The sequence below is a fragment of the Schistocerca cancellata genome, unplaced genomic scaffold (assembly GCF_023864275.1).
Source record: "Schistocerca cancellata isolate TAMUIC-IGC-003103 unplaced genomic scaffold, iqSchCanc2.1 HiC_scaffold_1140, whole genome shotgun sequence".
Taxonomy (NCBI): domain Eukaryota; kingdom Metazoa; phylum Arthropoda; class Insecta; order Orthoptera; family Acrididae; genus Schistocerca; species Schistocerca cancellata.
The window spans coordinates 1,422,810-1,450,754 of NW_026047139.1; the positions used below are offsets into that span (position 1 = coordinate 1,422,810).

Here is a 27,945-nt window from a genome sequence, read left to right on the forward strand (position 1 = left end):
CTTGTGAAGAAAAGTGTACCCATAGCAACAAATGCAACCAATAGTAAGTGAAAAAATGATGAAATTTTACACGTAAGAGAAACTATTTTCGTGCACAGACTGTAACAGCCAGCTGCAATAACGACGTCTAGCAACAGTATCTAAGTTGATGCACTACCCTTATTTTCTACGGTTTCACTTTCGGTTGTATTCAGCTCTGTGAGCAGATGTTAGTGAGAACCAGTGTGTAGTGCCAAATGGCGGTGAGATTTTCTCGGACGTCTTTCCAAGGACTCCCCGATCTCGTCTAATTTATTTTCGGTTAAAACGCCAGATTCTCTTGGCCTTCTACCTCTGCATCCATACTCCGCAAGCCACCTGACGGTGTGTGGCGGAGGGTAACTTGAGTACCTCTATTGGTTCTCCCTTCTATTCCAGTGTCGTATTGTTCGTGGAAAGAAGGATTGTCGGCATGCCTCTGTGTGGGCTCTGATTTTATCCTCGTGGTCTCTTCGCGAGATATACGAAGGTGAAGGTATGTTCTCGAAACTTCAACAAAAGCCCGTACCGAGCTACTGAGCGTCTCTCCTGCAGAGTCTTCCACTGGAGTTTATCTATCATCTCCGTAACACTTTCGCGCGATTACTAAATGATCCTGTAACGAAGCGCGCTGCTCTCCGTTGGATCTTCTCTATCTCTTCCATCAACCCTATCTGGTACGGATCCCACACTGCTGAGCAGTATTCAAGCAGTGGGCGAACAAGCGTACTGCAACGTACTTCCTTTGTTTTCGGACTCCATTTCCTTAGGATTGTTCCAATGAATCTCAGTCTGGCGTCTGCTTTACCGACGATCAACTTTATATGAACATTCCATTTTAAACCACTCCTAATGCCTACTGCCAGATAATTTATGGAATTAACTGCTTCAAGTTGCTGACTGCTGTATTGTAGCTAAATGATAAAGGGTCTTTCTTTCTATGTATTCGCAGCACATTACACTTGTCTACATTGAGATTCAATTGCCATTCCCTGCACCATGCGTCAATTCGCTACAGATCCTCCTGCATTTCAGTACAATTTTCCAGTGTTACAACCTCTCGACATACCACAGCATCATCCGCAAAAAGCCTCAGTGAACTTCCGATGTCATCCACTAGCTCATTTATGTATATTGTGAATACCAACGGTCCTACGACACTCCCCTGCGGCGCACCTGAAATCACTCTTACTTCGGAAAACTTCTCTGCATTGAGAAGAATCGTTTGTGTAATTCGGATCTAGTCTCTTGCAATTTCTTCACTAATCTACGTGTCGTCGTATGTTTGGGAACATGCACACTGGAAAATTTTCGTATGAATTCGAGCCGATATTGCACATAGGTTTCTGTTTTTGCATAGTTCAACACAAGAAACACTCGTTGATCCTGCGTGTATACCGTACCGAATGGAAAATCGACAGTACTGAAAACAGAACACTGTTACACTCAAGTGCATAATGTAGGGAGTACGCGCAAAGTATTGGTGTCGGAGAACTTCGCATCCGCGGACGCCTTCCGGATGTCTTTCGTGAGACACCGTTTAGTTTCTTCTTCTTCTTCTTCCGAATGGGCCAGTAAAGGACCACGATATTCTGTTTTTCAGCCTGGTGAGGGACTTGATGTTTGCCCAGTAATCCCGCATCTCTGGCTACGTTTCTCCTTTCTCTCTTTTGTCCAAAGGGCGCCAATCTTTTTACGAACCTCTTTTCTTTTAGTGCCCTTGTGAGAAGTGCTCGGTTTCCGATGCAACTTTCAGTTACGTTCAGTTGCTGGATGTCTTTCTTGACTTCTATCACCCACGGTGCCACGGTCTTCCAGCTCTTCCAGTAGTTTAAAAGTCGGTTGGTCAGTCTCGTTTTGTCCACCCTTGTGATACGTCCGTAGACGTCTCTTCCTGGCTACATCTATGATTTTCTCAGTGTGATTGTATGGCTCCTGCTTTGATTGTCTTCTGCACTCACCAACTGTTTTCATCGGCCCCAGAATTTTTCTCAGGATCTTGCTCTAGTGAATCTCTAGTTTACCTGTCAAGCCCTCCTTGTTCAGATTCAAGCCTTCTGAGGCGCAGAGGGCTTCAGGGCAGATACGTAACTGTTTGGTAGTGTTTTAGTCTGGAATTGCGAGATAGGCATTTCTTATTATAGATGTCCTTGGTTAATCGAGATGCTAATTGTAGTTCAATGATACACCGCACTCAGCAGCTCTCCAAAACACGTTCACAGTATAGTTTATAAGTCTACAGTGACAGGATGTGCGACTCTGGTGTGTAAAAGCTTAACAGTGGGGTTATGAGCGCACTTCAAGAAGAATATAATAATTCCAATCCCAAAGAAAGCAGGTGTTGACAGATGTGAAAATTACCGAACTATCAGTTTAATAAGCCACGGCTGCAAAATACTTATGCGTATTCTTTACAGACGAATGGAAAAACTGGTAGAGGCCGACCTCGGGGAAGATCAGTTTGGATTCTATAGCAATGTTGGAACACGTGAGGCAATAGTGACCCTACGACTTAGAAGAAAAATTAAGGAAAGGCAAACCTACGTTTCTAGCGTTTGTAGACTTAGAGAAAGCTCTTGACAATGTTGACTGGAATACTCTGTTTCAAATTCTAAAGGTGGCAGGGGTAAAATACAGGGTACGAAAGGCTATTTACACTTTGTACAGAAACCAGATGGCAGTTAGAAGAGTCGAGGGGCATGAAAGGCAAGCAGTGGCTGGGAACGAAGTGAGACAGGATTGTAGCCTTTGAGATTCGCCGATGACATTGTAATTCTGTCAGAGACTGCAAAGGACTTGGAAGAGCAATTGAACAGAATGGAGCATGTCTTGAAAGGAGGATATAAGATGAACATCAACAAAAGCAAAACGAGGATAATGGAATGTAGCCTAATTAAGTCGGATGATGCTGAGGTGATTAGATTAGGAAATGAGACACTTAAAGCAGTAAAGGAGGTTTGCTATTTAGGGAGTGAAATTACTGATGATGGTCGAAGTAGAGAGGATATAAAATTTAGACTGGCAATCGCAAGGAAATTGTTTCTGAAGAAGAGAAATTTGTTAACATCGAGTATAGATTTAAGTGTCAGGAAGTCGTTTCTGAAAGCATTTGTATGGAGTGTAGCCATGTATGGAAGTGAAACATGGACGATAACTAGTTTGGACAAGAAGAGAATAGAAGCTTTCGAAATGTGTTGCTACAGAAGGATGCTGAAGATTAGATAGATAGATCACATAACTAATGAAGAGGTATTGAATAGGATTGGGGAGAAGAGGTGTTTGTGGGACAACTTGACTAGAAAAAGGGACTGGTTGGTAGGGCATATTCTGAGGCATCAAGGGATCACCAATTTAGTATTGGAGGGCAGCGTGGATTGTAAAAATCGTAGAGGGAGACCAAGAGATGAATACACTAAGCAGATTCAGAAGGATGTAGGCTGCAGTAGGTCCTGGGAGATGAAGCAGCTTGTACAGGATAGAGTAGCATGGAGAGCTGCATCAAACCCGTCTCAGGACTGAAGACAACAACAACAACATGGATATTTTACATGGTGAAAGGAGATGTTTCTATTATATGGCGCGTGGATCAAAATTTGAGTGTGAATAAACAAGAATTGTTTAATTAATGAAAGACAGATTAGCGGTTTCACAGCAGCTCACTTTCTTCTAAACATTGTGAAAATCAATGCAGTACTGGCAGTAGATTCAGATAAGAATCTAGTTATCTTCAATGCTCTTTAAACACTTGCCCAGTGAATATGGGGAAGGACGTAACAAGATATCTGGTGACAGTATTAGGCTACCGTTGGAGACCTTGTACACTACTGGCCATTAAAATTGCTACACCACGAAGATGACGTGCTACAGACGGGAAATTTAACCGACAGGAAGAAGATGCTGTGATATGCAGATGATTAGCTTTTCAGCGTATTCACACAAGGTTGGCGCCGGTGGCGACACCTACAACGTGCTGACATGAGGAAAGTTTCCAACCGATTTCTGATACACAAACAGCAGTTGACCGGCGTTGCCTGGTGAAACGTTGTTGTGATGCCTCGTGTGAGGAGGAGAAATGCGTACCATCACATTTCCGACTTTGATAAAGGTCGGATTGTAGCCTATCGCGATTGCGCTTTATCGTATCGCGACATTGCTCCTCGCGTTGGTCGAGATCCAGTGACTGTTAGCAGAATATGGAATCGGTGGGTTCAGGAGGGTAATACTGAACGCAATGCTGGATCCCAAAGGCCTCGTATCACTAGCAGTCGAGATGACAGGCATCTTATCCGCACGGCTGTAACGGATCGTGCAGAAATGTCTCGATCCCTGAGTCAACAGATGGAGACGTTTGCAAGACAACAACCATTTGCACGAACAGTTCAACGACGTTTGCAGCAGCTTGGACTATCAGCTCGGAGATCATGGCTGCGGTTACCCTTGACGCTGCATCACAGACAGGAGCGTCTGCGATGGTGTACTCAACGACCAACCTGTGTGCACGAACGGCAAAACGTCATTTTTTCGGATGAAGCCAGATTCTGTTTATAGCATCATGATGGTCACATCCGTGTTTGGCAACATCGGGGTGAACGCACATTGGAAGCGTGTATTCGTCATCGCCATACTGGCTTATCACCTGGCGTGATGGTATGGGGCCATTGGGTACGCGCCTCGGTCACCTCTTGTTCGCATTGGCGGCACTTTGAACAGTGGACGTTACATTTCAGGTGTGTTACGACCCGTTGCTCTACCTTTCATTCGATCGCTGCGAAACCGTACATTTCAGCCGGATAATGCACGACCACATGTTGCAGGTCCTGTACGGGCCTTTCTTGATACAGAAAATGTTACACTGCTTTCCTGGCCAACACATTCTCCAGATCTCTCACCAATTGAAAACGTCTGGTCAATGGTGGCCGAGCAACTGGCTCATCACAATACGCCAGTCACTACTCTTGATGAACTGTGGTATCGTGTTGAAGCTCCATGGGCAACTGTACCTGTACACGACATCCAAGCTCTGTCTGACTCAGTGCCCAGGCGTATCGAGGCCGTTATTACGGCCAGAGGTGGTTGTTCTGGGTACTGATTTCTCAGGATCTATGCACCCAAATTGCGTGAAAATGTAATCACATGTCAGTTCTAGTATAATGTATTTGTCCAATGAATACCCTTTTATCATCTGCATTTCTTCTTGGTGTAGCAGTTTTAATGGCCAGTAGTGTAATTGTAATTAATTAGTGCATAAACTATAAATTATGAGTTCCTTTGAATAAACTAAGGATAGTAAAATTTAAGATCGTTAGTAATAATGTCAGTGTCATCGTCGTACCCTCCCCCCCCCCCCCCCCCCTTCGTCCCCTCTTTAATTTTCTAGGATTAAGTTCTGTTATTACGTTCTACCGTAACACACCCTCGGAATTCGCGAAATCGAAATTACGGTACATTCGGGATGAAAAAAGCCATATATTTCTCCAAACAAGAGTAGCAATGTGATTACTTCATTGGCATCAGTTTAACATGTTTTCTTACGTCCCAGCCTAACCACATAACCACAGAGCCAACATTATATATGAACCCATATCTTTAGTTATTTCTTTTGCTGCTGTATGTATATTAATTTGTGTGTGCGCGCGAGACGAAACAGTCACTTTGCCATTGGCTGATGGCATCACGTCTTCTATGCTCGCTGTAATTGTGCAACTGGATCACATGTCCTGTACACAGATCGCGTCAACTAAGCCACATTTTACAGCGCAATCTATATATCCCCGTTTGCGAAGATATTGTGCCATACTTGATGGATTTCGTATTTACACTTGCTAATCACGCAAATATGCAGAGTCAGTGCTGCAGCTATCCAAGAGACATCGTTGTCTTTTCGGCTCGTTGTCCGACAATGTCTCAAAATCCGATAACGGCATATAAAAATTTAACCGTCGAAATAATGAACAGCGCCAGCTTCTAAAGTGAGGTTAAAATGATAAACCTTGTTTGTACACATACGGGCTTGCTTGGTAGATCCTTGGTCAGATAACGATTTTGTCAAACACGTTTGATTGTTTATGGGGGCCTTAGCCACTGAGACTGGTTTCATTGTGTTCTTGCACTCGACTGCACAGGATAGAGTAGCATGCAGAGCTGCATCAAACCAGTCTCTGGACTGAAGACAACAACAACAACATATGTTCCATAGGATTTACACGAGGCGAATTTGGTCACCGAGACATTAACGTGTGCTATAATGCTCCTTAAATTACGGTCGCATGGTTCTGGCTCCGAGACACGGACAATGATACTGTATAAAGATAACATCGTCAGTGGGGAAGACGTGGAGCGCGAAGGGATGCAGATGGTTTGCATTTGTTAGCGTGTCTTTGATTACTGCCACAGGTCCCGAGCAAATGCAGGAGAATGTCTCCCAGAGCGTAACACTGCTCCTGCCAGCCCGCATCTGTCGCGCGCTGCACATTTCGAGCCACCGTTCTCCTCCATGACGGCATAAATGACCTGGGTGACAATCTGAGCAGTTCTCTTAGGTTGTTCGCAGATGATGCTGTAATTTACCGTCTAGTAAGGTCATCCGAAGACCAGTATCAGTTGCAAAGCGACTTAGAAAAGATTGCTGTATGGTGTGGCAAGTGGCAGTTGACGCTAAGTAACGAAAAGTGTGAGGTGATCCACACGAGTTCCAAAAGAAATCCGTTGGAATTCGATTACTCGATAAATAGTGCAATTCTCAAGGCTGTCAATTCCACCAAGTACCTGGGTGTTAAAATTACGAACAACTTCAGTTGGAAAGACCACATAGATAATATTGTGGGGAAAGCGAGCCAAAGGTTGCGTTTCATTGGCAGGACACTTAGAAGATGCAACAAGTCCACTACAGATACAGCTTACACTACACTCGTTCGTCCTCTGTTGGAATATTGCAGCGCTGTGTGGGATCCTTACCAGGTGGGATTGACGGAGTACATCGAAAGGATGCACAAAAGGACAGCTCGTTTTGTATTATCACGTAATAGGGGAGAGAGTGTGGCAAATATGATACGCGAGTTGGGATGGAAGTCATTAAAGCAAAGATGTTTTTCGTAGCGGCGAGATCTATTTGCGAAATTTCAGTCACCAACTTTATCTTCCGAATGCGAAAATATTTTGTTGATGCCACCCTACATAGGTAGGAATGATCATCAAAATAAAATAAGAGAAATCAGAGCTCGAACAGAAAGGTTTAGGTGTTCGTTTTTCCCGCCCGCTGTTTGGGAGTGGAATGGTAGAGAGAGATAGTATGATTGTGGTTCGATGAACCCTCTGCCAAGCACTTAAATGTGAATTGCAGAGCAATCATGTAGATGTAGATGTAGATGTAGATGTAGATTTGTGGAGATGACCGTTGACATAGTTTACCAGAAATGTAATCATGATTTCGATTTCGCGATTTCCGAGGGTGTGTTTACGGCTTGGATGTAATAACAGAACTTAATCCTAGAACATTAAAGGGGGTGAGGGGGGGGGGGGGGGGCGACGACACTAATATTGCTACTATCTATCTTAAATTTTATTATCCTTATTTTATTCAAGGGAATTTTGTTACTACATCGTGTGACCACAACGCCACCAGGTGCGGGGGGCAGTGGTCGTAATGCTTTGACTCGTAAGTGTTGTAGGAATAGTGGAGGTTCCTTCCGTTGGAAGGAATGATCTCGTGGACGAGGTTCCCATGATGATGAACTGTGCTGTAATGTGGCAGAGGTCTGGGTTAGGATGGAAGCCAAGTGTTTGGCTGAGTTAGCGAACCCATTGAATGTCCCAGCAGAAAATTCTGTTTCTGTTAAATGAAATTCGTGGTGAAAGACTGACCAGTAGTGTAACCGGAGGCCTAGGTTAGACTGGAAGATGATAGTCTGATTGGGAGTTGGCAAAGTCAATCAATGTAACGGCAGTACTGTGCATTCCAGAGTTAAATTTATGTCGCTGATGAAGAGCACTATTTTCTTACAGCGGTGACATTTTAAAATTTTTAGTTTGTTGGATGGCGTTAAAAATAACGGTATTCCTGACTCTCAGTGCCAGTGGAGATCCTTTGACATCATCTGAATTTACCGGGTGATCAAAAAGTCAGTATAAATTTGAAAACGTAATAAACCACGGAATAATGTGGATAGAGAGGTACAAATTGACACACATGCTTGGAATGACATGGGGTTTTATTAGAACCAAAAAAAATGTCACAAAATGTCCAACAGATGGCACTGGACAGCAAAATTGCTACCGTGACGGGTGAGAGGTACGCCGATATGATACAGAATCGCATCATCCCGGGCCTGGCTGATAAACACCTGCTGGAATGTACGACGTTTATGCAGAATGGCGCTCCACCCCATATTGCTAGACGCGTGAAATATCTCTTGCGCGCGTCGTTTGGTGATGATCGTGTGCTCAGTCACCACTTTCGTCATGCTTGGCCTCCAGGTCCTCTGACCTCAGTCCGTGCGATTATTGGCTTTGGGGTTACCTGAAGTTGCAAGTGTATCGTGATCGACCGATATCTCTAGTGATGCTGAAAGACAACATCCGACACCAATGCCTCAAAATAACTCCGGACATGCTTTACAGTGCTGCTCACAACATTATTCCTCGACTACAGCTATTGTTGAGGAATGATGGTGGACATATTGAGCATTTCCTGTAAAGAACATCATCTTTGCTTTGTATTACTTTGTTATGCTAATTATTGCTGTTCTCATCAGATGAAGCGCCATCTGTCGGACGTTTTTTGAACTTTTGTATTTTTTTGGTTCTAATAAAACCCCATGTCATTCCAAGCATGTGTGTCAATTTGTACCTTTCTATCTACATTATTGTGTGATTTATTCCATTTTCAAATTTATACTGACTTTTTGATCACCCGGTATTCTGCAATGTTTTTGTTTTTTATTATGTCTGCTGTTGATTATTTCTTAAGGTATGTATCTCTACCACATTAATGACTTCAGTAGTCTGTTGGCTCGGTATCACACTGTTAACTTGTTCTGAAATATTTTCATTCATAGTAAATTATTTCAAAGACAGCTGTCAAATAATGTTGGCATGGTGTTGCTGTTATTCATTGGCCGGAGTGGCTGTGTGGCTCTAGGCGCTACAGTCTGGAGCAGAGCGACCGCTACAGTCACAGGTTCGAATCCTACCTCGGGCATGGATGTGTGTGATGTCCTTAGGTTAGTTAGGTTTAATTAGTTCTAAGTTCTAGGCGACTGATGACCTCAGAAGTTAAGTCGCATAGTGCTCAGAGCCATTTGAACAATTTGTTATTCATTACATTAACACAGTGGGCATTAGCTGAAATCTACATATCCATGTAACTGTGTAACTGCAGGCTTATAATGCTGTTTTTTTTCTTTTTTTTCTATTTTTCAGTGCTTGCAAGCATATCTGACAGACATCCACTTGATGACTCCTTTCCCAGCACCTTTCCACCTGACAGTGGTCCGTCAGCAGGCTCGAAAGTGAAATGGCTTCAGAATCTGAGCACAGTGGTGTATGCCACACAGCTGGTGAAGACACTGCCGTGCGGCGTACGAGCATTGACCACATGCCTGATGAGATAATGATGAACATCTTCTCTCACTTGTCTTTCAGTGAGCTACTGGACGTGGTACGGAAAGTGTGCCGTCGTTGGAGAAAGCTGTCACGAGATTCGAAGTTGTGGGCTGATAAGGAATACCATGTCGGGTAAGAAACCTGCTGATACATAACATTGTAAGGTTGATGTGGGAAACTTTGGAGGCGAGCACACTGTCGGCTCAGCTTAGATCATTGGAGTATTCTTGTTTTGTATTCAAAATGTGTTCCACTTTTAGAATCCTGTAAAGGAGCTAAAACCTGTTTTGAAATTTTTATATCTGTTAGGTAAATTTGATAGTGGCATTTGGTGCATAGACCATGTTAATGAAAAGTCTTTTACTTCTTCGTTAATGTTGCACCTGTTTGTGAACTAAGGTATATGCCGTATTTTTACCTTTCTTTTATACCCCTTCATTTCTGTATTTGTGAATGTACCCTCATTTTTATCCTGATGGAGTTCAAAAAAATTCCAATGATCAGTGACTATCTCAGCTGGTTAAATATGTTTCTGCCCACCTACAGTCCCTGCTGTGCCCCAGGGTAAAAGTTTAGAATATGTAAGGTGACCATATTTTCTAGACTAAATTTGGGACGTTTCCTAGGCCCAAATCCGGGACACATTAAAAATTTTGAAAATAGGCTATGTTTATTTATTTATTATATGAGAAGAAGGTTTCAATTAAATGTAATAAATATAAAATATCAATTAAATTTGTTACAAAGAAAAGCACATTTACATTTTATTTACACCTTCTAAGATGAACGAGTGTGATTAAGGCAACTCTATTTATCAGTGCTGTGAATTTTCTTTTTCAAGTCTGTATTTTTCAACAACATAAAACCTCCTGTGCCTCTTCCATGGCTATCAGAAAATATGCAGATTTCTTCCTTCTTCTGTTCGAGTGACGGTTAGAACCGTTTCGACCACGCGATTGCGTTCGAGTGCGAATTTTTCCCAGTTGCCATGGTCTCTGACTGCCCATTAGCTGTTCGAGCTGTGGCCAACACATGTTTGCACAGTAGAAACAGTTTGATAACAGTTTCGACAATTTGTTGTACCCTCTAGTCAAACAATTTCCCACCATAACTAAAACTAATAATAAAATATACCGATACAGGTGAAATGAATGTTTAATTCGGGACAAATTGGGTCACGATTGTTAATTTCGGGACAAACAGGTGTCCCGAATCACCTTTGAAAAAATTCGGGACAGACACACAAAAATCGGGACTGTCCTGAAAAAAACGGGACGGACGGTCACCTTAAGAATATGGCCATTGATGTACTTACGTGTTTCGTGCAGGATAGTTAGCGCTTGCCGTGAAGTATGATGAGAACAAAAGAACATGTGTCAGCTATTGGTGTTACACAGCCAATGAGATAGCGGTAGGCAGACGACGTGTTTTGAAGTAATAAATTGGAAGAAAGGGTGAAGCATTGCTATAAATGAGGATTATAAATTTAATTGCTCCTTTTTTGAGTCCCAGCTCTTTAAACTGTGCCAGCATCAGCAAACCGAGGGCAGTGTCGCAACATGTGATATATTCCAAAAAGCAGTGAAATATTTCTCTGCTCTGTGTTGGTATGCGATCAATCTGCATGAGCACAGTGAGTAAGTCAAATAACAATAATAATAATAATAATAACAAAGAAACAGGAAAACAAAGACAGAGGATGAGATGGTCAGATGAAGTTAATCGACACCTCATGTTCTGTTATTACCAAGCAACAAACCTAGGAACCAACATAACTGGATACAGATCACAAGTATACACAACATTTATTACCAGATACCCGGAATTAAAATTTTTAACAGAACAACGACTAGCTGATCAGATCCGTGTAATAATAAAAAATAACAGGATACCCCAGTCAGAATTAGAAAACATCAAACAACAAGTACAACAAATACTGGAACAAAATAATGTGCAATCAGAAGAAGAAGAAAATACAGTAATGGACTCAAACATCCCAGAGCAAACAAACAAAGACCAACACTCATCAATTAAACAATCAGAGGAAAGCGAAATCTTAAGACAGCCACCAGAACAAGCACAAATAGAACACAAAGAGACACATGTGTTAGATATAGAAGAGAAATTTCAGCTGACATATATAGAATACAAAGACACAAATACAGACATTAGACCATTCTTGCATAGACCGCCAAATAACCCACAAGTCGAAACAACAATAAAAACTATCAACACAATCATACACAACAAAATAAATGAAAACACAACTATGGAAGAGTTACAACTACTGGTTTATATAGGAGCACACACTACACTAAATATACACTCTAGGCAGAGATCAGAACAAACCAACACACAGAAGAAACCCACAAAACCAGAATGGCAACACAGGCTACAGATCAGAATAGAAAAACTGAGAAAAGACATCGGACAGCTAACGCAATGTATAAGAAATGAAATATCAGACAAAAAACGAAAAAGGTTAGGTAAAATCTCACAACAAGAAGCAATAGAGCAATTAGATGAAAAAAAGCAGAAATTGCAAGCATTGGCCAAACGACTTAGAAGATACAAAAAAAGTGAAAATAGAAGGAAACAAAACCAAACATTCAACACAAACCAGAAGAGATTTTACCAAACAATGGATAACACACACATTAAAATAGACAATCCACCAAACATAACAGACATGGAACACTTCTGGAGCAACATATGGTCAAACCCGGTACAACATAACAGGCATGCACGGTGGATACAACCAGAAACAGACACATACAAGATGATACCACAAATGCCTGAAGTGGTAATTTTGCAATATGAAGTCACCCGAGCAATTAATTCTACACACAATTGGAATGCCCCTGGTAATGATAAAATAGTAAGTTACTGGCTAAAGAAGTTCACCTCAACACATTCACATCTAACTAAATTATTTAACAGTTACATTGCAGACCCATACACATTCTCTGATACACTTGCACATGGAATAACCTATCTGAAACCTAAAGATCAAGCAGACACAGCAAACCCAGCTAAATATCGCCCTACAACATGCCTACCAACAATATACAAAATATTAACTTCAGTCATCACACAGAAATTAATGACACATACAACACAGAACAAAATTATAAATGAAGAACAAAAAGGCTGCTGCAAAGGAGCACGAGGATGTAAAGAGCAACTGATAATAGATACAGAGGTGACATATCAAGCTAAAACTAAACAAAGGTCCCTACACTATGCATACATTGATTACCAAAAAGCCTTTGATAGTGTACCCCACTCATGGTTACTACAGATATTGGAAATATACAAAGTAGATCCTAAATTGATACAGTTTCTAAACATAGTAATGAAAAACTGGAAAACCACACTTAATATCCAAACAAATTCAGATAACATCACATGACAGCCAATACAGATTAAGCGTGGAATATACCAAGGAGACTCATTAAGTCCTTTCTGGTTCTGTCTTGCTCTGAACCCACTATCCAACATGCTAAATAATACAAATTATGGATACAATATTACTGGAACATACCCACACAAAATCACACATTTGCTATGCATGGATGATCTAAAACTACTGGCAGCAACAAATCAACAACTCAACCAATTACTAAAGATAACAGAAGTATTCAGCAATGATATAGATATGGCTTTTGGAACAGACAAATGTAAGAAAAATAGCATAGTCAAGGGAAAACACACTAAACAAGAAGATTACATATTGGATAACAACAGCGACTGCATAGAAGCGATGGAAAAAACAGATACCTATAAATATCTAGGATACAGACAAAAAATAGGAATAGATAATACAAATATTAAAGAAGAACTAAAAGAAAAATATAGACAAAGACTAACAAAAATACTGAAAACAGAATTGACAGCAAGAAACAAGACAAAAGCTATAAATACTTATGCTATACCAGTATTGACCTACTCATTTGGAGTAGTGAAATGGAGTGACACAGACCTAGAAGCACTCAATACACTTACACGATCACAATGCCACAAATATAGAATACATCACATACATTCAGCAACAGAAAGATTCACATTAAGCAGAAAGGAAGGTGGAAGGGGATTTATAGATATAAAAAACCTACATTATGGACAGGTAGACAATTTAAGAAAATTCTTTCTAGAACGAGCAGAAACTAGCAAAATACACAAAGCAATCACTCATATAAATACATCAGTTACACCATTGCAATTTCATAACCACTTCTACAACCCTTTAGATCACATAACATCAACAGATACAAAGAAAGTAAATTGGAAAAAGAAAACACTACATGGCAAGCACCCGTATCATTTAACACAGCCACACATAGATCAAGACGCATCCAACACATGGCTAAGAAAAGGCAATATATACAGTGAGACGGAAGGATTCATGATTGCAATACAGGATCAAACAATAAACACCAGATATTACAGCAAGCATATTATTAAAGATCCCAATACCACAACAGATAAATGCAGACTTTGCAAACAACAAATAGAAACAGTAGATCACATCACAAGCGGATGTACAATACTATATACTATATATTGTATTGTATATGATTTTGCTGACGAAATCCACACAATGTAAATTGTTACATGGATTAAAAAGAAATCAATCAATCAATCAAAAAAAACTAGCAAATACAGAATACCCCAGAAGACATGACAATGTAGCAAAAATAATACATCAACAACTTGCCATAAAACATAAACTAATAAAACAACACGTGTCCACATACAAGTATGCACCACAAAATGTACTGGAGAATGATGAGTACAAATTATACTGGAACAGAACCATTATAACAGATAAAACAACACTACATAACAAACCTGACATCATACTCACCAATAAAAAGAAGAAATTAACACAACTAATTGAAATATCCATACCCAACACAACAAATATACAGAAGAAAACAGGAGAAAAAATTGAAAAATACATGCAACTGGCAGAGGAAGTCAAGGACATGTGGCATCAGGATAAAGTTGACATTATACCAATTATATTATCAACTACAGGAGTCATACCTCACAATATCCACCAGTACATCAATGCAATACAGCTACATCCAAACATATATATACAACTACAAAAATCTGTTATTATTGATACATGTTCAATGACCCGAAAGTTCCTAAATGCAATATAACATGTACCGTACAGTTAAAAGGAAGTCACGCTTGATCAAGGTCCGCGTCACGTTCCATTCTTAACCAGACTTAACAGTCTCAGAAAGTAAAGAAAAAATAATAATAATAACAATGATAATTATAATGATAATCGTCATCGTCATCATAATTTTCCAACTTCAATTTCCTGGGTGTGGTGTACAAGGATTTGCAATCTCCTTCTGTCTTCATACATCTTCTGTTCCAGGACAGCTTCCCATTTGTGTCCTTTCTCCTCCTCATCTGATCTTACAGTCTCTATTCAGTGTTTTCCTGGTCTTCCTCCTATGAGGCTCAGGTTGACATACCTTTTGGCAGGTATTCGGGTGTTCATTCTCATTATATGCCCATACCACTGAAGTCTGCATTTCTTTATGACACTGGTAACAGAAACCCTAATACCAGATACTTTTCTGTTACTCAATCCTGAGCTTGTCCTTTTTAGTAAGTTGTTTGATTCGTAGTTCTAATGAATCCCATTTCTGTTGCCTGAATTCTGCTAAAGTCCTCGTTTAATAGGGTACATGTTTCTAAATCATATATTAGGACTGGTACAAAATAGGTGTGGTACATGGTCCCTTTTGATTTTCGTGACATTTTCTCATCCCAGAGGTGACTACCCAGTCGAGGCTGAATTGCATGACACCCTTAACTACAGTAAGGGTGTGGTTACTTGCTTCGTTATAATGGAGATGGACCCCGCAGAGTTGCATGAAGAGTGGAAGAATATGAGTCACGAAGGTGCAGAATTATATGAGGAGAGTCGATGGCAAATTGGGAAAACTGACAACATTTATTCTAACGTTTAGTACTCCCGAATTACTGGAACATATCCTTGTCGGCTATACCCACCTTAAGGTTCACCCATTTGTTCCTAACCCCATGCGATGCTGGAAATGTCAAAGATTTGGCCATACCACTATGGGATGTAGCGGGCAGGCTACGTGTGGCAATTGTGGAGACTGTGCTCACAAGTCAGGGACTTCTTGTACACTTCCTCCGAAATGTGTTAACTGCTGTGGGGATCACCCAGTGGGGAGCAGAAAGTGTGGGGTTTACAACGAGGAAAAGAAAATTCAAGAGTTGAAAGTACAGAGATGCATACCCTGTGGTGAAGCTAAAAAAGCTTACAGAGCCATGCAACCACTGGTTTTTGCAACTTCTTTTGAATCAGCCCGTAAAACACCAATAGCTAAATGTGATGCCTTCACACAAACTCAGACCACATATTCAAGTACGAGCAGATGCACTTGTCGCTGTAGCTGTGGGGGAAACGCTTCAATTGCAACTGATGTCACTCAGAAGCCGTCAGCAGTAGACTTACCACCTAAGCCACATACCACTCCCCAACTTCAGAAGCCACCTAAGCCATCCCAGCAACCCAGGCAGCCACCTCCTCCTGTCAGTAAAGAAAAACACCCTTCTAAAAGTAGTTGTAAATGCAAGAAAGCGATAGGTAAGCCTTTGGATCGATGAGCGCTCTCCTTTTCAGAGGGACTATGCTCTTGATGACATTGTAATTCTGCCAGAGACAGCAAAAGACTTGGAAGAGCAGTTGAACTGAATGGACAGTGTCTTGAAAGGAAGGTATAAGATGAACATCAACAAAAGCAAAACGAGAATAATATAATGTAGTCAAATTAAGTCAGGTGATGCTGAGGGAATTAGATTAGGAAATGAGACACTTAAAGTGGTAAACGAGTTTTGCTATTTGGGGAGCAAAATAACTGATGATGGTCAAAGTAGAGAGGATATAAAATGTAGCCATGCATGGAATTCAAACGTGGACAATAAATAGTTTAGACAAGAAGAGAATAGAAGCTTTCAAAATGTGGTGCTACAGAAGAATGCTGGAGATTAGATAGGTAGATCACATAACTAATGAGGAGGTATTGAATAGAATTGGGGAGAAGAGGAATTTGTGGCACAACTTGACTAGAAGAAGGGATCGGTCGGTAGGACATGTTCTGAGGCATCAAGGAATCACCAATTTAGTACTGGAGGACAGGGTGGTGGAGGGTAAAAATCGTAGAGGGAGACCAAGAGATGAATACGCTAAGCAGATTCAGAAGGATGTAGGTTGCAGTAGTTACTGGGAGATGAAGAAGCTTGCACAGGATAGAGTAGCATGGAGAGCTGCATCAAACCAGTCTCAGGACTGAAGACGACAACAACAACAACATGCTCTTGAAGATATGGACTTGCAATTGGAGGAACTAGAGAATGCGGAACTGGCTAACGTTCCCCCTGACCTCCCCGGTAAATCACTGCCTCTGAGGGAGAAAGGAAAGAACCAACATTGCTAACCAATGGCTTCCATAGGGACTTCTGTCTTGCTGTGGAATTTGAATGTATATCGCTCACATTTGGAAGAATTGCAACTGCTGGTCCAGGATAAACTCTGCATCGTCATACAAGAAACACATATTAAAGTCACAGACACACCTACATTACGGGGCTACCACATATACAGGAAAGATGATACTACTGCAGGAAGGGTTAAAGGTGGCGTGGCTGTTTTTCTTGATCACAGATACCACTCTTCTACTGTCCCTCTTACCATGACCATCCAAGCAGTTGCTGTGAAAGTTCTCTCACCGTTTACTGTCACAGTGTGTTATCTGTACCTGCCCCCCCCCCCCCCCCCCCCCCCCCCCCCCCCCGCCCATGACGCTTTGGATGCAGATACACCGGCAGACCTCTCCCAGGCACTTCAATGCCCAAAGTGTGCTGTGGGGCTCGGTTACTACTTGCTCCAGGGGTCAGCTGATTGAGCGACTCGTCCATTCTGAGGATATCTGCCACCATGCAGATGTATGATACACAGGGCAAACTGGTTACTGTACTGTCGATAGGCTACTTTTGAACGAAAGGATTGTGCACAAGAGGCGGTGGCCCATATCACTCATGAGATCCAAAGGGCTGCCGCAGAGTCCATCCCCAGGTCTAGTAACCACCTCTGACAATGGCCTGTACCTTGGTGGAATGACGACTGTCGATTGGCAATCGGGGCCAGACGGACAGCTCTTCAGAACTTTCAACGGTGTCAAACTACAGACAATCTTCATGTCTTCAGGTCTGCGAAAGCACATGCAAGGTGAGTGATCAAAGAACGGAAAAGGGCTTCATGGAGCGAATTCACGACTTCCATTAATCGGTCCACTTCCACTGCACACGTTTGGGAATTAATAAGACGGTTTTCTGGTAAGGGTAGACCACAGCCCCTTATGGCCTTGTCAAATAATGGGGTCTTGGTGGACACGCCAGAAGAGATGGCTCACGTTTTAGCTTAACACTTCTTTACTGTTACTAAGTCATCCAGACGAGCTCCTACTGTACAGGTATTCCGTCAGACTACAGAGATGAGGAAGCTCAGTTTTTTCTCGTGTAATGAAGAAGTTTACAACCTCCATTCTCCATGTGGGAACTAGAATTAGCTTTATCTGCAGCCAGAGACACTGCTCCAGGACCTGATGAGATCCATTATACTGTGCTTCATCATCTGTACCCTGAAGCGAAAGGTCAGCTCCTCTCTTGTTTCAATCAGATTTGGTGTGATAGACAGTACCCCATGACTTGGAAGGAGGCAATCTTAATTCCATTCTGGAAACCAGGTAGGGACCGTAGCACCCCTAACAGTTATCGGAGTGTCACCCTTACCAGTTGTATACTCTTGAACGCATGGTCAACCGCTGCCTCGTCCGGCTGCTCGAGTTCCGAGGTTACCAGAGCCGCTCCCAGTGTGGATGCAGGCACTACTGTTCCACTCTTGACAACTTAATTCTACTGGAGATGGCGATACAGGAGTCCTTCTTACGCCAAAACCACTTAGTTTGTGTGCTTTTTGACCTAGGGAAAGCATATGACACTACTTTGAGGTACAACATCCTTCGCCAACTTCACGAATGGGAACTACGTGGATGCCTACCGCTTCTGACCCAATCCTTTCTCGAGGACAGGTGTTTTCGTTATTGCATTGGCAATGCCATGTCTGACTGCTGTGTTCAGGAGAATGGTGTGTCTCAGGGCAGTGTCGTCAGTGTCACATTGTTTGCCATCGCTGTCAATGGCATTTCCTCTGCAGTCAGAAGCCCTGTCAAATGCTCTTTGTTTGTGCATGACTTTGCAATCTTCTACTCTTCCCCTGATCTTACGACGACGATGAGGCAGCTACATCTGACCCTTAGGAGGCTGGAAACCTGGGCCCAGACAACTGGTTTTTGGTTCTCACCTGAGAAGACTGTGTGTGTCAATTTTAATTGTCGTCGTCAGTTTTAACCAACCAGAGCTTACATCGTATTTTACTTTTTCAAGACACAGTGCGCTTTTTGGGTTTATTATTTGACTCAAAATTAACATGGCTCCCACACCTGAAAGACCTACAAACAAAGGACTTCCGGTTGTTGAACATTTTGAAATGCCTTGGCAGAAAAACATGGGGAGCTGACAGGTCCCGCCTCCTACAGTTTTATAGGGCATTTGTTTGATCACGCTTAGACTATGGCAGTGTGGCCTATGGATCGGCCCGTCCTTCCTACCTCCAGATCCACCGTGCGGGCATTCGAATATCGACTGGAGCCTTTCAGACCAGCCCCTTTCAGAGTCTGTGTGCATAGGCTGGTGAACCACCACTCTGGATTCGGTGACGTATCCTTTTGGCTCGATAGGCACTGAAAATCTCGGTGTCACCCCAGTCATTGGCATTTAAATCAGTGATCCAACCCACCTTTGAACGACTGTTCAGGAATCGGCCCCAAGCGACCCAGCCATTTGGTATATGTGCTACGGACTGCCTCAAGGATTTGGATCTCTCGGGTATGAAAATACACAACCAGGGATGGAACGCACTGCCACCTTGGTGTCTTCTGAGGCCCAAAGTAATTTTAAGCTTGACGCAGTACCCGAAAAATTCTATTCCAGATATGGTTTTTACAATTTTGTTTTCGTCTATTTTAAGTATGTCCCTAGTTTTATCATTATTTATAGAGGTGAATCCCAGCAGGAGAATGCTTTCAGTTGTTCTGTGGTTTTCCCTGATAGGGGTTTTAAAGTGTGCCTTCCAGAACAATTTACAAATTATGATGTGGAGTTATATGGCATTCTAATGTCACTAGAGAGTATTCACAGACATCACCGTACGAGTTTCCTTGTCTGTTCCGACTCCCACTGCAAGCGCTTCACCAAATGTATCTGGTAGACCCGCTGATTAGCTCATCCGTGACTGCTTACAGCGGCTCCAATGCCGTGGCAAGGATGTGATCTTTTGCTGGGTACCTGACCACGTTTGGACACAGGGTAATGACATGGCTGATAAAGCTGCCAAGGAAGCATGTTGGGATTGTGCTGTCCATCAATATCCCATCCCGTTGCATGCCATTATCTCATTTTCTGACAGATGCATCATGCATCAGTGGGAGACTGAATGGTTGCAGGTGTCGGACAACAAACTGCGGTCGCTCAAACCGACCACTAAAGCTTGGCGGACTTCGTGTCAGCCTCGCCACTGGAAGGAGGTTTTGCTTACCAGACTGTGCATCGGGCATAGCCCTTTCACACACGGCTTCCTCCTCTGGGGGGGGGGATCCACCTTTCTGTGAAGTTTGTGGCGTGCCACTTTCAGTTCAGCATATTGTGGCTAAGTGTGTCCTGTATACTGATATTAGCGCAGCCCTCGGTCTTGTGGGAGATCTGCCACCGTCCTCGCGGATACCGATACCAGTGGTGAAATATTGTTAATTATCAGGCCTCATCCCTAAACTGGTGGGGAAGTGCGGCAGACTTTAGTATGTTATAAACTGCTCTGCATGTGGGGACAGCCTTCTTCGCCACCCATGAGATTTCATGTTGACTTTTCGTCAGGGCGCTGATGACCATGATGTCAAACAGCCCCCTCAACCCATCAAGCACTCATCATTATCGTCATCTGATCTATCTTCCCTTTTAGCAGATGACATCAGCTCAGCCGATCGCGTCCTTGAGTTTTATCAGCGTCAGGGAGATGACATCAGTCATTTGAAGCTCTTTTTTGGGGAAAACAACCCCCCTTAAATTGCAGTTCTCTTGGATTGCCTTTCATTTTTAGTTTCCCTCCTTCGAGAGTTTCGGTCCCATTGCTACCGATTTAAAATTCGGTTTTTTAGCTTCACCAAGCCACATGAAGGGCACTTACGACTGTTGCAGTTTTGCACCCTAAAACCATAATTATATCAAAACTCTTCACAATTGAAATGTTACCCCTAAACAATATGTTTGCTTCTTCTGCAGCTACTGTGACTGTCTCCTGAAGATCAACTTCATTCATAGCTTTGACAGACAGACTGGTGTCATTGGCAAACAATACTGTGTCTGCTGCTGATGTATAGGTGGCATGCCATTTATAAATTTTAAGAGCGGCAGTGGTCCCTATAGGGTGTCCTGTGACTCTCCGTATCTGACTCTTTGGTATGCTGATGAGTAATTTTTTTCCTGTATCTCTACCATTTGGTACCTGTTAGAGGGATAAGATTTGAACCATTCATATACTATGCCATGAATCCCCTAGCACATAGCAATATAGTTCTCTCTCTCTTTCTCTTAAAAAAAAATAATAATAATACTAATAATACGTAAGACAAGTTGAAGACATCTCTCTGTCCTCCTCCTCCTCCCCCTCCCCCTGCCTGTCATGATGAATTATACAATGAACTTTTCTCTGAGGGGGAACTCCTTCAGGCTCTTGACTAATCGCACAGTGTGGCCCCAGTTCATCATCAGATGATCCAACATTTGAATGTTACTTAAACACTCTCATCTACTCAGGGGCTGCAACCTTATTTGGCCAGAAAGTATTTTTCCTTTACAGTGTCGAGATAGTATTCCAGTCTTTAAGCCAGACAAAATCCAGACATCCGTTGACAGCTACTGACCAATTAGCCTCATCAATGTGCTCTGAAAACTGCTCAAAAATATGGTAGCCCAACGTTGTTGTGGTATCTCAAATCGCTGGGCCTTTTGTCCCCCAGTTTCCAGGAGGAACAATCCTCAATTGACGATGTGGTTAGGTTGGAAACAGCAATCTGACAGGCTGTTTGTAAACGGTGAAGCCTCGTTGAAGCCATTTTCATCTCTACAAGGCAAACAACACTGCTCGGTGTGTTGTAAACGGTGAAGCCTCGTTGAAGCCATTTTCATCTCTACAAGGCAAACAACACTGCTCGGTGTGATCACATTTTACTTACGCTATATGATAGGGGCTTTAGAGACTCTCTGCAGGTTTTTATTTGTCAGCTTTTACTACACTGATTGTTTCGTGTTACAGTTGGTACACCGCGCAGCCCTGCGTGGGTCCAAAACGGCAGGGCTCCACGCATTTCACACTTCATCACCACTGTAAGTGGGCTAGTTACCTGTCGTACCTTACATCACACTCCGGCTGTGTCAGCTTTTGCATCTGTAACACCTTCCAGTCAGTAGCCTCGACTAAACAGCACTTTCGAGGTGCCATCCGAAAGGCCTCTGCTGGGACCCTTTCCTACGACTCCCAATTCTCTTTCACAAAAACTGGAGACACACATTTGTGTTGTCGTGCTGCAGTCCTTCTGGACCCAGAACTCAACTTACGTTCTCCATGCTCAGACGTTGTTGCACCGTCCCAATTTGTGGGACTCCTCTGTGATAAAAAGCTGACAGAGCTGTCCCATATTTGTCAACTGAAGACCAGTTGCGTGCCTAAGCTTAACCCTCTTCACTTCCTCGTCCACACCTCTCGGGGAGCAGATCGCGCTATTTGACTTCGTACATACTGACCCCAGTTTCGACCCAACTGGACTGTGATTACCAGGTATACGATTCAGGGTCACCTAGAAATGACTGCATCCAATCCATCATCGTGGAATAAGTCAATCGCTGGTGCCATTCGAACTACTTCCTTTGACAGTCTGTGATACAGCGTGGTTCTCCTCTCCCATCTGCTAAGTTTTTGACATCTGCTGATGGTTAATTTTTTTCTTTCCTATAATTTTTTGCCATATTTCTGTTTTGTAAGTGATATATGGCATATGTATTGCTTTCCCAGAGGTGTAATTGGGCTTTCTGCATTTAGATTTGTTGTTCAGTTTATTCTTCTCATTATGCTGATTGCACTGATGGCATTGTTTTGGCTACAGAAAGTGTTAGTTATTACAGTCAATTGGGCTTAATGCCACAGTTCGATACGTGTAAAACTTGGTGAGCTAATTAACGTAATTCGATTTAGTGACTCACACTGACAGAATGCTAAGCATTCTGACTTTCCTCTAAAGTACTCTAAATTACCAAAAACTGATTAATTGGAGAGACAGTTCACTTTCAAGTACATACGCAGCCCAATCTTCCACTGAAAAATTCTATGTAGCCACTGTTAGATTCTGACTTTTGAATACTTATTTCTGTTGTTTTAATTTTTGTGTGTTAAATGATATGCAGTATTGATTAATCAACTTAATAACTAATATTTTCATATTATTTACCCTGAAACATGTAAATAAAGGATCTATAGTGTGTAAGCATAATAGCACTCGTGTATTTTTCTAAATTTCTGTCGAGGAATATTGTCTATGAGCCAAAATCATATTAGTTCTTGTAATACAGGAAAATCGTAAAAATCCAATCTAGCCATTTTTAAACCATTATATAGCTCTCAAAATAAGTTTGTTCTTATGCCCATCTACAAAGAGTCGGACATCCCCCGAAATTGGCAGTTTGTCGTTTGAAAGCTCGCGAGTAAGATCTATGTCCGGAGCACACCCAGTGCCGAATTGTGCCACTACTGTGTGTCTTCAGCAAGCAAAAATTTGTGCACCAACAGCAGCAAAGCTGAGGACTTGAATCATTAATAATTTTTGAGTGATTTCTGTAATATAAATTAATTAACATCTTTTACTAAACTGTGTTGTGATTAAAAAATGCTGTGAAATCTTATTGCAATCAAAACTACTGATTGTTGCATGCTGAAGCTCATTATGGATTAAATTGAACTACCAAAGTGGAATGTTTTCTGTAACAAATTACTACAGTGCAGTCTTAAATAGAAACTGTGACTTTTTCATCTAAATATGGACTATGTTTTTTTCTGCAATCAAACAGTTAACTTCACCATTGTCACTGTAGATGTCAATCTGGTTCTGTGGGCTAGTAAGTTTTTGTAATTGATAATCTGGTCTCTATTCTTAATAGCTGAACTTAGTGAAGAATGAATGTTTGTGTGTTAATGTAATCTAGATGATATCATGTACATTTTTGAGTAATCGCCATCCCTCACTCATTTAGACTTTCAACTTCACAGTGATGAATAGTGATGCTCCTGAGGAAAGAGCTACAAGAAGCAGGTCAGTTCTGCTTAAAGTCTTCACTGAAGCCGAGACCTTACCTCTCCATTTCTCACAGTACCAACTCGAGCTCATTTATGCAGTCACACTCAAACTGTCCAGCTTATCAGATTCTTCTTGGATGCAAGGGGCATCATTCCACCCGTCCTTGGGAGTGATTACCAGTCAGAATGCTGCTCAAGATCCCCCACCTAACATCTGTAGAATGTGCAGATCGTGTTCTCCCCCTTCGTTGGCATGCATACCGTGAATTAGGACTGACCTGCTTCAAAGACCTGCAGTTTGTCATCCCTGTTGACTTTGAGTGTCCATTTTTCTCAGTTTGTCAGGAGTATCAGGATGTTAGCAGTTCTAAAACCATGAGTAGTGCAGGATACGCTTTACACCTCCTGCTAACCTTAAAAAAAAAAATTTAAAAAAATAAAAAAAATTGCTGCCAGGAACATCTGCACAGCTGATAGTCATTAACAGAGCTCTAAGTTTTGTCAAACAGACTTCTGTTGACCATGTCTTAATTTGTAGTGACCCAGTGAGCAGTCTCCAGGCTACTGACTGATGTTACTTTCATCACTGTGTGGTGTGTACTATTTATGATCTTCTCTGTGACCTCAGTCGCTCTGCCTGACCAGTTGTCTCTCTCTGGGTCCCAAGTCCTTGGGGGTATCCCAGGGAATGAAATGGCTGCCTTTTGGCTAAAGAAGGGATACCCACCCGACATTCACTTTGACAGTAGCAGGTGTGCAAATAAGACCTCTACTCACTCAGAAATGGAACATATGGTGAGATACTGTCCCCTCAATCTAACTCTGCACTATCGAGGAGACTGCTGCTGTAATGAATCCCCTATCCTACGTAGCACGTGCATCGGTCGTACCAATTAATCCGCAGTTTTGTCTGATGTAATGAGCAACCGCCACATTGCGGCTGCCGAGCCCCACATTCTGGCAAAATGCTACATTTATATGACTCTGCACGCTAGGCACGGTCTTCCAGATTGTTTGCCTCTAATGTTGGCGGACAGCATATGGTCGGTCCATGTGGTTTTAAACTGCTTTTGGGGTGGTGCAGGATGGTTTGGCTGGTTTTGGGGGATTGTAAACACCACCTTCTCAACCAGCTGCCACGATCATACCTCTCCTACCCTATTTTAATCATTTTAAGGTTTATTTTGCCCTTTTTTCTGCCATACTGCAGTGGCGCGGTTCTTTCCGTCCCTTTACGATGGACCTGCACCTACCTGTGAACATCGTCTCAGCACATCATCAGTAGGAAAGCCGAGTGAAACCTACTGTACTTCAATGTGAACCAGGCTGCAATTTAAGTCACTATTCAACGTTTCGGGAGAAAATTTTCACACAAATGAAAGTTTGGAAATTTTGTCCTCAATTAATACACTCCTGGAAATTGAAATAAGAACACCGTGAATTCATTGTCCCAGGAAGGGGAAACTTTATTGACACATTCCTGGGGTCAGATACATCACATGATCACACTGACAGAACCACAGGCACATAGACACAGGCAACAGAGCATGCACAATGTCGGCACTAGTACAGTGTATATCCACCTTTCGCAGCAATGCAGGCTGCTATTCTCCCATGGAGATGATCGTAGAGATGCTGGATGTAGTCCTGTGGAACGGCATGCCATGCCATTTCCACCTGGCGCCTCAGTTGGACCAGCGTTCGTGCTGGACGTGCAGACCGCGTGAGACGACGCTTCATCCTGTCCCAAACATGCTCAATGGGGGACAGATCCGGAGATCTTGCTGGCCAGGGTAGTTGACTTACAACTTCTAGAGCACGTTAGGTGGCACGGGATACATGCGGACGTGCATTGTCCTGTTGGAACAGCAAGTTCCCTTGCCGGTCTAGAAATGGTAGAACGATGGGTTCGATGACGGTTTGGATGTACCGTGCACTATTCAGTGTCCCCTCGACGATCACCAGTGGTGTACGGCCAGTGTAGGAGATCGCTCCCCACACCATGATGCGGGGTGTTGGCCCTGTGTGCCTCGGTCATACTTGTCTGTGCCAGTCTGTATTTGTCTGTGCCAGTCTGTACTTGTCTGTGCCAGTCTGTACTTGTCTGTGCCAGTCTGTACTTGTCTGTGCCAGTCTGTACTTGTCTGTGCCAGTCTGTACTTGTCTGTGCCAGTCTGTACTTGTCTGTGCCAGTCTGTACTTGTCTGTGCCAGTCTGTACTTGTCTGTGCCAGTCTGTATTTGTCTGTGCCAGTCTGTATTTGTCTGTGCCAGTCTGTATTTGTCTGTGCCAGTCTGTATTTGTCTGTGCCAGTCTGTATTTGTCTGTGCCAGTCTGTATTTGTCTGTACCAGTCTGTATTTGTCTGTACCAGTCTGTAATTGTCTGTACCAGTCTGTATTTGTCTGTGCCAGTCTGTATTTGTCTGTGCCAGTCTGTATTTGTCTGTACTTGTCTGTACCAGTCTGTATTTGTCTGTACCAGTCTGTATTTGTCTGTACCAGTCTGTATTAGTGTGTACCAGTCTGTACTTGTCTGTGCCAGTCTGTACTTGTCTGTGCCAGTCTGAACTTGTCTGTGCCAGTCTGAACTTGTCTGTGCCAGTCTGAACTTGTCTGTGCCAGTCTGAACTTGTCTGTGCCAGTCTGTATTTGTCTGTACCAGTCTGTATTTGTCTGTACTTGTCTGTACCAGTCTGTACTTGTCTGTACCAGTCTGTATTTGTCTGTACCAGTCTGTATTTGTCTGTACCAGTCTGTATTTGTCTGTACCAGTCTGTATTTGTCTGTACCAGTCTCTATTTGTCTGTACCAGTCTCTATTTGTCTGTACCAGTCTCTATTTGTCTGTACCAGTCTCTATTTGTCTGTACCAGTCTCTATTTGTCTGTACCAGTCTCTATTTGTCTGTACCAGTCTCTATTTGTCTGTACCAGTCTGTATTTGTCTGTACCAGTCTGTATTAGTGTGTACCAGTCTGTACTTGTCTGTGCCAGTCTGTACTTGTCTGTGCCAGTCTGAACTTGTCTGTGCCAGTCTGAACTTGTCTGTGCCAGTCTGAACTTGTCTGTGCCAGTCTGAACTTGTCTGTGCCAGTCTGAACTTGTCTGTGCCAGTCTGAACTTGTCTGTGCCAGTCTGTACTTGTCTGTGCCAGTCTGTATTTGTCTGTACCAGTCTGTATTTGTCTGCACCAGTCTGTATTTGTCTGTACTTGTCTGTACCAGTCTGTATTTGTCTGTACCAGTCTGTATTTGTCTGTACCAGTCTGTATTTGTCTGTACCAGTCTGTATTTGTCTGTACCAGTCTGTATTTGTCTGTGCCAGTCTGTATTTGTCTGTGCCAGTCTGTACTTGTCTGTGCCAGTCTGTACTTGTCTGTGCCAGTCTGTACTTGTCTGTGCCAGTCTGTACTTGTCTGTGCCAGTCTGTACTTGTCTGTGCCAGTCTGTACTTGTCTGTGCCAGTCTGTACTTGTCTGTGCCAGTCTGTACTTGTCTGTGCCAGTCTGTACTTGTCTGTGCCAGTCTGTACTTGTCTGTGCCAGTCTGTACTTGTCTGTGCCAGTCTGTACTTGTCTGTGCCAGTCTGTACTTGTCTGTGCCAGTCTGTACTTGTCTGTGCCAGTCTGTACTTGTCTGTGCCAGTCTGTACTTGTCTGTGCCAGTCTGTACTTGTCTGTGCCAGTCTGTACTTGTCTGTGCCAGTCTGTACTTGTCTGTGCCAGTCTGTACTTGTCTGTGCCAGTCTGTACTTGTCTGTGCCAGTCTGTACTTGTCTGTGCCAGTCTGTACTTGTCTGTGCCAGTCTGTA

At 42.6% G+C, this 27,945-nt stretch overlaps 1 protein-coding gene across 1 annotated transcript in view; it reads left to right on the plus strand.

The window, feature by feature from the left end:
• LOC126159412 (uncharacterized) overlaps window positions 1–27,945 on the plus strand; it is a 160,948-nt gene that overhangs the window by 26,917 nt on the left and 106,086 nt on the right. Inside the window, exon 2 of the mRNA XM_049916521.1 lies at window positions 9,658–9,750. The gene's annotated coding sequence lies outside the window, so the exon portion shown is untranslated. The remainder of the gene's footprint in view (window positions 1–9,657; window positions 9,751–27,945) is intronic.